This window comes from Chionomys nivalis, chromosome 3, assembly GCF_950005125.1.
Source record: "Chionomys nivalis chromosome 3, mChiNiv1.1, whole genome shotgun sequence".
NCBI lineage: Eukaryota > Metazoa > Chordata > Mammalia > Rodentia > Cricetidae > Chionomys > Chionomys nivalis.
Genome location: NC_080088.1, coordinates 80,994,119 through 81,008,268, shown reverse-complemented (window position 1 = coordinate 81,008,268; position 14,150 = coordinate 80,994,119). Strand labels below are relative to the sequence as shown.

General features: G+C 37.8%; 1 pseudogene; it reads left to right on the top strand.

Moving 5' to 3' along the window:
• Window positions 1–3,257: 3,257 nt before the first annotated feature.
• LOC130871348 (replication factor C subunit 3-like) overlaps window positions 3,258–14,150 on the top strand; it is a 37,535-nt pseudogene continuing 26,642 nt past the window's right edge.

The window sequence follows — 14,150 nt, the reverse complement described above, 5'->3', positions numbered from 1 at the left end:
CCATGGAATTTTCTGCAAGGCATAATTCAAAGTACAAATGATGCATCACTGGGACACATTACTCAGATATTTTAGTAAAATTTTCACTGTATGATTGCTCTTGGAGAGTACCCAGGTTGCAGTCCACTCAGCCAAAAGGTGGCTCACAGCCCTCTATGACTCCAGTTGCAGAAGGTATTATGCCCTCTTGTGACCTCTTTGGGCAGTGCAAACATGTAGTGCAGAGACAAACATTCAGGCAAATCACCCACACATGTAAAATGAAAGTGAAGAGAGTTTTTAAATGCCCTGGGTATTATATTCTTCCTGACACACTCATGTACTATTCTAATGTGTTGGTTCATGTGTTATGCATTTTCTGGTAACATTCTTGCTCTTGATGATGTTTAAGACAGGCTCTCCATATGTATTCCTGGCTGTCCTGAAACTCATCATGTAGACTGTGCTGGCCTAAAAATATCCAAATGCCTCTGCATCCTTCATGTTGGGATTACAAGTGTGAATCACCATCCCTGCTCCACCTTTTGGGGTAACTTCATTTTTATTGTTTTTGTTTTGTCAATGAGACAGAATCTCACTCGATATTCAAACTATCCTAAATTTCACTATGTTGACTAGGTTGACTTTGAATTCTCAGATCTACATGTCTATACCTACTGAGTTCTGGAATTTAAGGCATGAATCATTATGCATGACATGGCTTTCTATGTGTTTTTAATAGATGGAGGATGTTGTTGGAGGCTACTTGTTCAGTCCTGGCTGCCCAGACCACAAAATAATCACTCAGAAACTATATTATTTGTAATACTGTTTGGCCAATAGCTTAAGTGTATTTCTGGCTTATTCTTTTTTTTTTAATTTATTTTTTTTATTCTCAATCTTTTTTTATTAATTAATTAATTTAATTATTAAAGATTTCTGCCTCTTCCCCGCCACCACCTCCCATTCCCTCCCCCTCCCCCAATCAAGTCTTCCTTCCTCCTCAGCCCAAAGAGCAAGCAGGTTTCTCTGCCCTGTGGGAGGTCCAAGGACCACCCACCTCCATCCAGGTCTATTAAGGTGAGCATCCAAACTACCTGGGCTCCCACAAAGCCATTACGTGCAATAGGATCAAGAACCCATTGCCATTGTTCTTCAGTTCTCAGTAGTCCTCATTGTCCATTATGTTCAGCGAGACCGGTTTTGTCCCATGCTTTTTCAGACCCCGGCCAGCTGGCCTTGGTGAGTTCCCGATAGAACATCCCCATTGCCTCAGTGTGTGGGTGCACCCCTCGCCGTCCTGAGTTCCTTGCTTGTGCTCACTCTCCTTCTGTTCCTCCTTTGGATCGTGAGACTTCAGTCCAGTGCTCCAATGTTGGTCTTTGTCTCTGTCTTCTTTCATCGCCTGATGAAGGTTAATATTCAGGGGGATGCTTATATGTTTTTCTTTGGGTTCACCTTCTTATTTAGCTTCTCTAGAATCACGAATTATAGTCTCAATGTCCTTTATTTATGGCTAGAAACCAAATATGAGTGAGTACATCCCATGTTCCTCTTTTTGGGTCTGGCTTACCTCACTCAGGATAGTGTTTTCAATTTCCATCCATTTGTATGCAAAATTCAAGAAGTCATTGTTTTTTACTGCTGAGTAGTACTCTAATATGTATATATTCCATACTTTCTTCATCCATTCTTCCATTGAAGGACATCTAGGTTGTTTCCAGGTTCTGGCTATTACAAACAATGCTGCTATGAACATAGTTGAGCATATACTTTTGTTGTATGTTTGGGCATCTCTTGGGTATATTCCCAATAGTGGTATTGCTGGGTGGAGAGGTAGGTTGAACCCGACTTTCCTGAGAAACCGCCACACTGGCTTATTCTTATATCTTAAATTAACCCATCTCTATTCATTTGTCTATGGCCACATGACGGTGGCTTACGAGTATGGTCCTGTCTGGTGTCTGTCTCCAGTTGGACTACACGGTTTCTTCCTGACTCAGCCTTCTTTCCACCAGCATTCAGTTTAGTTCTGCCTGCCTAGCTTTATTCTGTCTTATCACAGGCCAAAACGTCTTCTTTATTCATTAACCAATAAAAGCAACACACAGAGAGAAGGACTTCCCACACCAGGAGGAGAAGCTATATTCATAGGAAAGAATTTCGGTACTATGAACTTAACCTAGCTAATCCTTTTATTTTCATATGTGCTATGATCTGGATTCCATTTCCCAATTCAGAGTTACAAGGAAGTAATCCTTCGTTTCCATAAATATCCCAGGGATTCCTGTAGATTAACCTAAGTTTGGATAAGGTTTTCTATCCTACTAGGCAGAAGAGAAATATATTTTATATTCTTCTGTTTGGTTGTGTTTAGGACTATTAGGCAGTCTGTTCAGTACATTCAGGAAGTAGTTATGGCCAGGAGGAGGTTCTGTTTCTCCCAGAGACTCTTCTGCATGGACTCTTTGATCATGGTGCTGCTGGGAACCTGAAGTTTCTCTAATACTGAAATGGCAGAGCCTCAAGCACTTAGGAAGTGAGTGATTATTCAGACATTTGCTTCAAATGACTAGTGCTCTTAATTAAAGCTCTCCATAGGTGTAAGAATTCTTGATTGACGAGCTGTTGTCTCTCTAGCTTGAGGAAACTTCTTGATCAAAGTAATATATGAGTAAAGGCAAAGTGAAGCCACACTGCTATGTCGGTAAGTAAGTTCAGAACGGACACCACCACTGAATATGGAAAAACTCCAAGGAAGATTCTAGGGTGAGTTAAGGAAATGGCATGCTCCTTCTTGACTTTGTGTCTCTGATAATCTGTCTGGTGTTCCCCATATATTTTTCTGTTGTAAACCTACTGGCTATTTATGCTATGCATGTTCCTGTGGACAGTCCAGGTTTTAGCATTTAATCACTTATAGTAGTCTTCAGACACATCTAAATATAATGCTATTACAAGTGCCAAAATAAAATTTCCAAGGTACTTCAGAAGTTAACCTTATGAATAGTAAAGTCTCAAAAACTTTATCAAAACTATTCCAGTTATTTGAATGTACTTATATATTTAAGTCTCCAGATATTCTTTAAACAAGGATAACTGAAAAAAAGATTCAAAATGATGTACACAGAACAGAATATACTGAGGTTAATGTTTAAATTCATAATTGCTCTAAATGCTGCATTTCAGGATCACACACGAATATAACTCAGAAATTATACCCAGACTTTTGTCTTCATTTAATATTTGGAGGTTTTCAGAATATGCTACCTGAAAACATGGTGATCAGACAACATTTTGAGCACAAGAATGAATATGAAGATGGCCTCTGGTCTTCCCCTGCTGCTCATACAACCCAGAAAGGACTTTCTGACAATTTCCTGAAACAGGTCAGAAGCACCACATGTCCCTCCATGGAGGAAAGAGCAGCTTCATATCTAAAGACTGATGAAGGCGCACACGGACGACATGAGCAAAAGCTCTATTTGTATTCTCCTGCTTGACTCATGCTGGTTTTATTTTGTCCCATGCTCTATAATGTTCCACTTTTCATCAGCTTGGTAGAAAATCTCAGATCTTATCACTGTTGAAGGCTTCCCTTCCTTAGGAAGGCTCTGGAGTTGTGAAAGCTTGTGCTAGGGAAGTCTTCATGCTTGTCTCTTTTAAGTTCTGTTATGTTGTGGAGTCCTCAACAGGAGCCTAAGATGGATGAAAGGAGAAAGTAGCTTTTCCTCTGCATTCACTGTGTTTCCTCTAAACTTCTTTGTCAGTCAAATCATTATGCTTTCCTGTTAAAAAAAAAAAGTGCTCTCATCTTCACAAACCTCTTCTATTAGAGACATCATAAAGCGGCTCATTCTTCCTTCTAAGGGTATCTTGGAGGTGTGTTAATCGGATGCATTTGACCCTATAAGCTCATATGGATCTTATATTATTAGGGGTGTGCCCTTGTTGGAGTAAGTGAGTCCTTGTTGGGGGATGTGTGTCATGGTGTGGGAGAGCTTTGAGGTGTCGTATACTCAAGCCATGTCTAGTGTTTCAGAGCATGTTTTCTTCCCTGTGGGATCGAGATGTAGCTCCTCCATTTTCAGATCCTTCTAAAGAACCGTGTCTACCTGCATGCCCCCATGCCCTGCAGTGATGATAATGGACTATAAACCTCTGAACCTGTGAGCCACGCCCTATTAAATGTTTTCCTTCATTAGAGTTGCTGTGGTTATGATGTCTCTTCACAGTAATAAAAACTCTAAAACTCCAAGACAGGACATATCCAAAAATAATTAGAGTCCACAGGGAATAAAAAAACAATAATCAGTTTTTAAAATTAAGTAACTGATTTGAAGCCAGCCTGTTCTACAGAGTGAGTTCCAGGATAGGCTCCAAAACTACACAAAGAAAACTTGTCTCGAAAAATCAAAATAAAATTAAGTAACTGAGTCACATGGCTTCCCAATTGTTTGTGTTTCAGTCAGGTTCTAGGCTACTTTCACAGTCAAATATTTATTCACCGGATGATAGAAAATGAAATGCCATTTAAGATGACCTTTCCCTGAAGATAATGGAAACATTTGTGGAAATGTTAAAAAAGAATCACAGGCATTATGTAATTCATCCTAACAAAGGAAAAAAGAAGACAATTAAAAGCACAAGTAAATCAACTAGGCCAGGCCCCTTATCTGGGTCTGCAGAAAAAAATGCTTCTAGTCCAATATCACTGACAGTGACTTTCTCATACTTTTCTTTCAAAAGATAAAACTTTACATCAGATTTTAATGTTATTGAGCTGTGACATTTTACATAGACAGTTTTTAAATTCTTTGAGAATTTAATACATGTATACAGTGACTTTGTTCATATTTGCCTTTATTCCTTTTCAATGGTTCCTGATGCACTCTCTTAATTCCAACATTCCTAACCCCATGCCTGTTTTTGTTTTAAATAACCTACCTAGGGCGACACTGCATGCCCATATGCTCATGTGTAAGAGCCATTACTAAGTTTGCTCAAACCACCTGGTATTCACACCCTAAATTAAACTGACATTTCCTCCTCCAAAAGCCATCAATTGTCACCAGATTCTCAGTAATGCATGGGGGCCTGTGAACGCCTTTCTCTTCCATGCCTTATTGTTGACTGCCTTGATTTTGGAGTTCATGAGTATAGTAGTCCTTTACTGTTTTATTTCAAGCTTTCTAATATGCTACCAGCATTTCAGAGATAATCAAATATGACATTAAAATACAAATAAGTGTTGACAAGAAATCTGAAGAAACTATTAATGTTCTTAATTTGACTGATTATATTCCCACATTTATGAGCTATAATTAAAATAAACAAGGCAGCACTATATCATAATCTGACTGTTGCTTTTTTTTTTTTTTCTTTTTTGAGACAGGGTTTCTCTGTGGTTTTGGAGCCTGTCCTGGAACTAGCTCTTGTAGACCAGGCTGGTCTTGAACTCACAGAGATCCGCCTGTCTCTGCCTCCCAAGTGCTGGGATTAAAGGCGTGTGCCACCACTGCCCGGCTGACTGTTGCTTTGTATACTTGAAAAGGTTTGAGATAATTTCTTATATGATAATTTCTAAAACACACAGCCAGAAACTGAATGTAACAAAAGACCACTGAAAACTGAACTGAGCCTACATCTACGTCTTGATATTTCAGATAACCATGATTTCATTTGTTGTTTGAAAGCTGATCAGCCTGATATCTGGGACATGATTTTGGGTTTACCCCAGTTCTTCTCTTACAGATTATCAGAGAGATTTACATTATTATTGTGATTATTCCTAGTACTTGAACTGGCATTGTGGAGACAATTCATTTTGGAGGGATACCTTGCTCAGCCTACATATAGTGGGATGGGCCTCAGTCCTGCCTCAAACTGATGGGTCAGACTTTTTGTCTCCACTTGGGAAGCCTTACATTCTCTGAGGAGTTTATGGGGGCTGGGGTGAAAGGAAGGTGGGGAGAGCAGGAAGAGGTGAGGGAGTGGGAACTGGAATATTATTGTAAAATAAGAAACGATTGTTCTAAAAATAAATTTAATAAAAAATAAAAAAGAAAGTAGGTGATGTATCTAGTTGGAGGAAACATCATAGGGAACATACTTGAATGGATATATGTTGTCATTAACCATATCCTACCCATCTTCTCCTGCATGACTATGGATTATAACCTCTGAAATTGTGATAAAATAAACATTACCGCCCTTTAAAAATATCATATACAGTGTGGGTTTGATTTCTCAAAGAAGGATACCCATTGTACTACTTCCTATACTCCCTTGATGACATGTAATGACAATCATTGAAGCATTAACAAATAGAGGCTTTCCTCACATATTGTCAGGTTCCTCCTGTATTTAATTTTCCTTATTCTGACTTTTCTTGATTAACGTTCTGGAGTGAACCACCTCATCTGAACCTTTCAACTGCAGGTACCTCTACATTTCATTTCATCAACTTGCTGCATCTCCTCTTTCCTGATAGGATTACAAACTAATCATTAAATGGGGTGTCTTTGGGCTAGTGAGTTCAATGCTAAAACCCCCTTTCTATGCTATGATATGCCCAAAACACAAACAAGATCAGTTCAATACATTCTAGGAAAGTCTATGAGATGGCATCAGACATTGGTAGGAACTACTATAAGTCTTAAATCCTCTGTTTCCTCCTTACTTTTCTCTAAATATGTCCATAAAAATTGGGGGTTGGTTGTTTAGTTCACTATTAGAGTGCTTGCATAGCAAGCCCAAGACCTTGGGTTTGTTCCTCAGCTCTGAAAAAATGGCCTAATATTTATCTTCAGATTATCTAGCATGTTACATATATCTGAACCAGAAACTCTTACCTCCTCATTACAATAATCTGTATCACCATGATAGAATTCATCCTGCTTTGTCAAAACTTTCTGTATCACCTAATGTATCCAGGGTTCTTTGCTCCTTTTCTAGTGTCCTACATAAAACCTGGAGAATTTCTGTAGAAAGCTTTTGGGGAGCCTAAAATGCCAGGGCTGCCTGAATGGCCAGTATTTCTTCCACCTAACCTCACTTATCAGTCTTAATTAAAAGCAGGACCACTGAGAAACAATTGGATTGGAACTAAATGTGAGGGCTATTTCTGGGATAAATGGCCCAGATTCAAGGGGCTAGAGATGCTGGAAGAAAAATTCTGAGTTCTTCACCCATACCTAGTTCTCTGACCTATATGCGAAAAAGGAGTCTGTCCTGCCTTCAATGGAAACAATAAAATATGAAAACTGTATATACTCTATCTATCTATCTATCTATCTATCTATCTATCTATCTATCTATCTATCTATCTATCTATCATTTATCTATCTCCATCCATCCATCCATCCATCCATCCATCCATCCATCCATCTGTCTGGGTTTTATTCTCCATATTTTCCCACTCAAAAGATTGGTAATTCATATCTTCTCCATCACTTGCTTAAATTTAGCATTCCTTAAGTCTCTGACTCTGTGACACTAGAAATATTGTGGAAAGGGTCTTGGATAAAAAAAATGTAAGTTGTAATGAAAACAAAATACCAATATCAAACAACTTTACAAACACATTATCTTAGCTTGTTTCTTTATATGACAAATGTAATATAGAAATTATGAATTCAAAGAGTTGGTATATTCAGTTTTATTGCTTCTCTGCCATGAAGTTCAAAACACTTTTTCTGACTAAATACATTTTGTAAAGACGTAAGATCTGTAGAGTTTTCTAAATGGAAATGGAAAGTTGTGAACAAAGCCAGAAAACAGACTTATCATAAATCAGAAGGTTTATGGAAGATAAAGAATCAAGATCATATGTGAAACTGCAGTATCCATTAAAATTCCATAGGACAAAATTCAGTACACTTGTATATAATTAGAATGCAATTCTCTCTTTAGATTATGAAGATGTCTAATAATGGATACACTAAGATTTTTAAAAACAAAAAAAAATACAAAGCGATAAACCATGCTGTGTCTTAGGTTGTAAAGGTAAACTCACAAAACACACAAGCTATCCCTACACAACACATTGATCACAGAGAATAGAGCTTGTGTCTATGTAGAGTCTTTGGTGCAGTGAGGATTCTGCATATTACTAAGAAGAAACATAAGCATATAACCAGCTCCAAACTCTTTGATATATATTGGTGCCCTGTCCATAAGGTGTGTGCATAATTGTGGCAAAAAGCTTGTGGGAGTAACAATCCAAGACCTGATCTGACTTAAGGTTAACTCCACGAGATGAAACCCATACTTCACACTGCTTTGGTTACCAAGAACCAGAAACTAGATAGCCCAGTGACCAGAGGTAAAAACAAACAAATTTGTTGCTCCTAAATGACATTTTACTATACTGAAGGTACTCATAGATCAAAGCCTTGCTCATCCATTAGCAGAGCATATTTCTCCTGCAACAGGTGGAGAGAATAAATAGAGAGGCTCACAGCCTGACAACTGGCAGAGATTGAGAGACCTTGCAATGCCACACTGAATTGGAGGTTTCCACCAAATACTTCCTCTCAGGACTCACAGAACCAGGTAAATGTGGAGGAAGCTAGTGTGTAAGAGCCAAAGATGGTGGAGAGTTCAAATACCCACATACCCCTTCCCCACACAAACACACACAGCCTTGTCCATCAACTGGATTGAAGCACAAGTGAGCTAGCAGAAACAGAAACAACATACACAGGGCATCCACAGTTCTGCACAAGATTTAGTACTAGAGTTGAAAAAGAAGAGGACACATGCTCAGATCCCTAACCCAGACGCTATCTCTGATTCATAACCACTTGTAAATAAAAATGTATTTTTTTTTTGAGGAATTTTCACTGGGATCAGAAACTACTCTCAAAGGTAGGCTGAATGCTTTAATAAACTGAACAGTATTTTCCGGGTTCCTTGTCTCATAAAGACATCTCAGAACTTTACATCTTTTTGTTCCCTTTATAAAATTTCTTAACACATTTTAACCTATAGGTCATATATAGATACAATATGTAAAATATACACATATCATTATACACACACACACACACTCACACACCACACATAAATTACAGTTTCTGGTTGAGTGTTCTTGTGGACTCATGACTGTGAAAACTAATGGATATTTGCCTCTATGTCTCCCTTGTGTCTTTTCTTGGACTATTTTTCTTCTGATTGTTTGTTTTTTTCCTATTATCCTGTGTTAGTTTTTATTTTATTATATCATGGTATATTTTGTGTTATTATTCTCCTTACCACCCAGTTTGGTTCCTAATGAAAGACAGGAAAGGGTTAGGTATGGATTGGAAATGTGTGGGGGAGGAAGTGGCAGTAGCAGACAAAAGAAAACCAAAACCATAAATTACATGAGGAAAAACTTTCTATTTTCTATAGAAAGTAAAGTAAAAAAATAATAATAAAGTTATAAATGCACATCTATTTTTCATAAATCTCCACATGGAAAAAAAAAACATGTTCATGGTGGGAAGTGTGTTGAAATCACATGCAATGGAAGCTCCAAGGCAAGGGAACAAATGAAAATAATTAGGGAAAAGTTCAGTTTATGCATAATTTGTGCAAGTTTGTTTATCAATTGGCAATGTTTCAAAATAATTATTGCTGATAACATGAATCCAACATATCCTGTCTACAGAATCAAACACTGTATATAAAATCAGGAATGAAAAAAAGAGGAAAACAACCTAAATGCCCCTTGACCAAAGAATGGATAAGGAAAATGTGGTAATTTACACAAAGGAGTACTACACAGCTGAAAAAAAAATAATGACATCTTGAATTTTGCAGGAAAACGGATGGAGCTAGAAAACATTTTGAGTGATGTAACCCAGACACCAAAAGACAATTATCACATGTACTCACTCATAGGTGTTGTGAGGAGCGGCCGGCTGCGTTCCTGGCTCCCGGCCACCCACCTGACTAGCTTTCCCCCGAAATAATTACACGGAAACTGTATTCTTTTAAACACTGCCTGGCCCATTAGTTCCAGCCTCTTATTGGCTAGCTCTTACATTTTGATCTAACCCATTTCTAATATTTTGTGTAGCACCACGAGCTGGCTTACCGGGAAAGATCTTAACCTGCATCTGTCTGGAGTGAGAGAATCATGGCGACTGCCTGATTCAGCTTCTTTCTCCCAGCATTCTGTTCTGTTTACTCCACCCACCTAAGGGTTGGCCTATCAAATGGGCCTAGGCAGTTTCTTTATTAATTAACCAATGAAAGCAACAGATTAGAAAGAAATCACTCCCACATCACATAGGTGGTTTGTCAACATAAAGCAAAAAAAAAAAAAAAAAAAAAAAAAAAAAAAAAAAAAAAAGACTACAAACTACAGTCCCAGAGAACTTAAACAACAATGAGGACACTAAGACAGACTTACATAGATCTAATCTACATGGGAAGTAGAGAAAAACAAGATCTTTTGAGTAAATTGGGAGCATGGGGACCTTGGGGGACGGTTGAAGGTGTGAGAGGAGAGGCAGAGAGGGGAGCAGAGAAAAATGTAGAGCTAAATAAAAATCAATAGGAAAGTAAAAAAAAAGAGAGAGAAAATTTAAGTGGGAAGGAGAAAAAAGAAAAACCATACAATTTCTGAAGTGGTAAAGAATGTCACAGAGAACTATACACAGGTGAATAAAGTCAGCATCAGTTCATTAAGATAAACTGATGACAGCTTTTCACACATAGTAACAGCATTATTGCTGGGATAGCAGTTGTCCAAGGAAAAGCATGGACACTGAAGTGTCCTGAAAAAAAAACGAGAGGGCAAGATCAAAACAGAGGGAAGCACACACTGTACTAGCAATATACACCTAAAGACTCAATAATAACTCTCATAAGATGTACCAACAAGCAAGTAGCAGTTGAAATAAACTCTGTAGACAAGATTATGAGAAGCACAGAAGTAAAGACGTGCAACATGAATATATAACTTTTGTAGAAGAAATTGAATGTAGCTATTAAGAAGAAACTTACTGGAGAACCATCCATCTCATCTGAGCTTCAGTCTCAGGGGGAGAGTTACGTCCGTGTAGCTCCTGAATTTTTCTTGAGTATTTGCTTAAAAAGTATCATGAATTCACCTGCTACAAGCACACTCACCATATGCAGAGCCTCAGAAATCAGGAGAGTATTCACTCCTGGCTTGGTTACATAGATACTCACGAAAACAGGAGAGATTAAAAAGCTGAGTTTCTCCCTTGCTGAGTTCAAGTGGCCTGCTCAGCAGGTTACCTATCCAGTGAGATCTTGGACTGTGATGGCCTATTGTACTCAACCACGGCAAAGTAGAAACGGGGAAAGGAAAGTTGAACTCAAACAGGGGTGAAAACCCTATAAAGCTAATCATGCCCTCCACCTTGTTTTTACTGGCAAGATTCACAAAGGTGTTGCAGTTGCTATTTAGATTAAGGAGTGGAAGCTGTGGAAAGAAGTGAAAGCAATATCATGTCAGCATGCAGTTATTCATGACTTTGAAATTTTGAGACAGCTATTTTCGGATTCTTTTAATGGAAGCAGTTGAGTTCAAAATACTTCAATACTAGACATTGTTCATTAAGCCTGTAGCATATTATCACAGTATGTCATGATATAGTCTATGTACTTATATATTTTGATATGTATGAAAAGTAAATATGGAGCTTAATTCTCAATGATGATTTTATTGTTAGGAACCATCTTTTTACCTAAACGTAAATGACAAAGATCTATGTATGGAAGATGTGGGATAGATAAAGAAGCCCAAATAAAGAAGAATGGAAACTTTGAAGTAAGGGATTCACTCTATTTACTTATTTCACTGTCCCGAGAAGACAATATACTCAAATGGAACTTTCTGTATCGCAGATAGACCATGTACATGCACAGCACGACCACAGCATGTAGTTTGAAATAAAATTCTGCTCATTTTGCCTGATGCTTTCTCTCCTTGGAGAGAGTTTTGTTTGCCTCTCCTCCCTGGCCATTTGAAAATGCTCTACACTGATACTGAACTATTTTTACTAAAACACATTTGATCTTTCTGACAATTAGACAGTTTCTCTTTCTACTGTTGGTTAATTTAGTTATGTCTTCCTGTGTAATAATTGTACATGGATTTATTCATCCATTATTGTCACCAAAGCTTTATTATCAACTGCTTCTTCTGTTTCTTAGAAGCTGAATCTGTATAAACATATGGGTCTAGATGTTTGACACTGTATCTCTCTTCACTGTTTGTGATCTCAAGTCAATCTAACATATACTATTAAAAGTAATGTATAACCTTCACACTTAAAAGGTTATTCATGAGAAAAAGTCCTATAAGCATGCTAAAATTTAAAAAAAATAGTTAAGTTAAATTCATTAAAATGGAGTAAAAATTGTACATGATACTTAAAAAAGCATTTCCTTCCACTTCATGTGTAGTAAAGATAGTCTTCAATTTGAGATATAATAATAGTTGATTTGTGGAAATATCATTGTTTAATAAACACTTTTAGGGAACAATATTATAAGTTCTCCAAAGAAACATATAGATCAAATCCTTAGACTTGAGAATTGCTTTTAAATGTTATATCTCATCTAATTCATGTTTTTGGATATTTGACACACCATAACATAAGTTTATTCCAAATAACACTAACACAATTAAGGACATGAACTCATAATTTTTAGTTCACTTTTGGAGAATGTAAATTATTCAGTTCTTAAAGACAGCCTAGTGATTTGAGACAGACTGAACGTAACTGAAGATGTTTAACTGTGAAATATTAAGAATGTATTACTTTCTTTCTATACCCTGTGACTTGTAAAGATAAACTAACTTTGAAAACAAGCACATAAAGGAGAAGAACTTCTGTGGGGAAACCAACCAAATTAAGACTCAATGCTCTCTCCTAGGGAGAACATCTCTGGAATGAAAAAAAAGTAAAATATGCAGGTGACAGGGACAGTGTCTGTCCACCTTCAAGAAAGCCCTAGGTTCAAAGTGATGAGGAAATTATGAATGGGCAGAGTGATTCCCACTGTATGCCTCTAAAGGAACTCATCAAAGAAGATTTAAAAGAAGCATTTCTGAAATACTTAAAAAAATATAAATATGATACTCATTTGAAGAAGGTAGCACCTCATATCCCAAAAGGAAGAAAAGAGCTAAGAATAATTCCTTCTAAGTTTAAAAGCAATGTAGTTCACATGTGTAGGGAGATGGGAAACACATCTGTGAGGCCTTGTCTGCTGGGCTTCAGAGAGCATCTAGACAACAAGACCCCAGCCTTATACATGCCCCACACTTCCCCTGTCCCAGGACCCTTCCCACTGGCCTCATTGAGCTTAAGTAAAAAGGAAGAGCCTTTGACAAATAAAACAAAAGTGTTATATTGATTTATCTATTAAATATAACAAATGTGCTATAAATGTGTCTTTAACATAAATTAAGTGGCAAGTTTGAGGAGAACCCTGGTCACAGCACTGGAATCACCTGAAAACTATGAGATAGGCAAGTCTTTATTCTCTGTCATGGACTCCTGACTTCCAGGATCTCGAGGGTCTTACATATACAAATGCACCCATATTCATTCTCCCTCTCTCTCTCTCTCTCTCTCTCTCTCTCTCTCTCTCTCTCTCTCTCTCCCTCTCTCTCTCTCTCTTTCTCTCTCCTTGCCCCCCCCACAAATACCATATATAAATAATTAAGATTTCCAAAATCCATGGAAGTAGCATTGTCTCTGATTATAAGAAATAGCCCAGCAAGGAGCAATAATGATCTCCAAGACTTCCAGTTCTTCACTGAGAAGGGTCAAGTAGGATCAGTCCTCTCCTAGGGCTGTAGGGCTGTATGGAACAATCAGCATGCCAGCACCTGCTGGTCAAATAGAAAGACCCACAATAAACTCATAACACCTAGCATGTCCCGAAAGCCAATACCAGTCAAGGGCCTTGAAATTCATATTGCAAGATCACACCTTACACCCCATATCTTCAGACAGTGATTCAGTCCACAGGTGCTTTTCATATGGAGAAAGCAGAAAGGCCTATGTGGTCATCTCACTTCTACCCATGCTCTGTCTTCTGCCTGCCAGATGTATTCAAAAAATTGGTTGGGGCATGAAGACACCCTGGAGGTATAGCTGTCTGTGACCTGTAAAATATTGGGGATGACACAATGG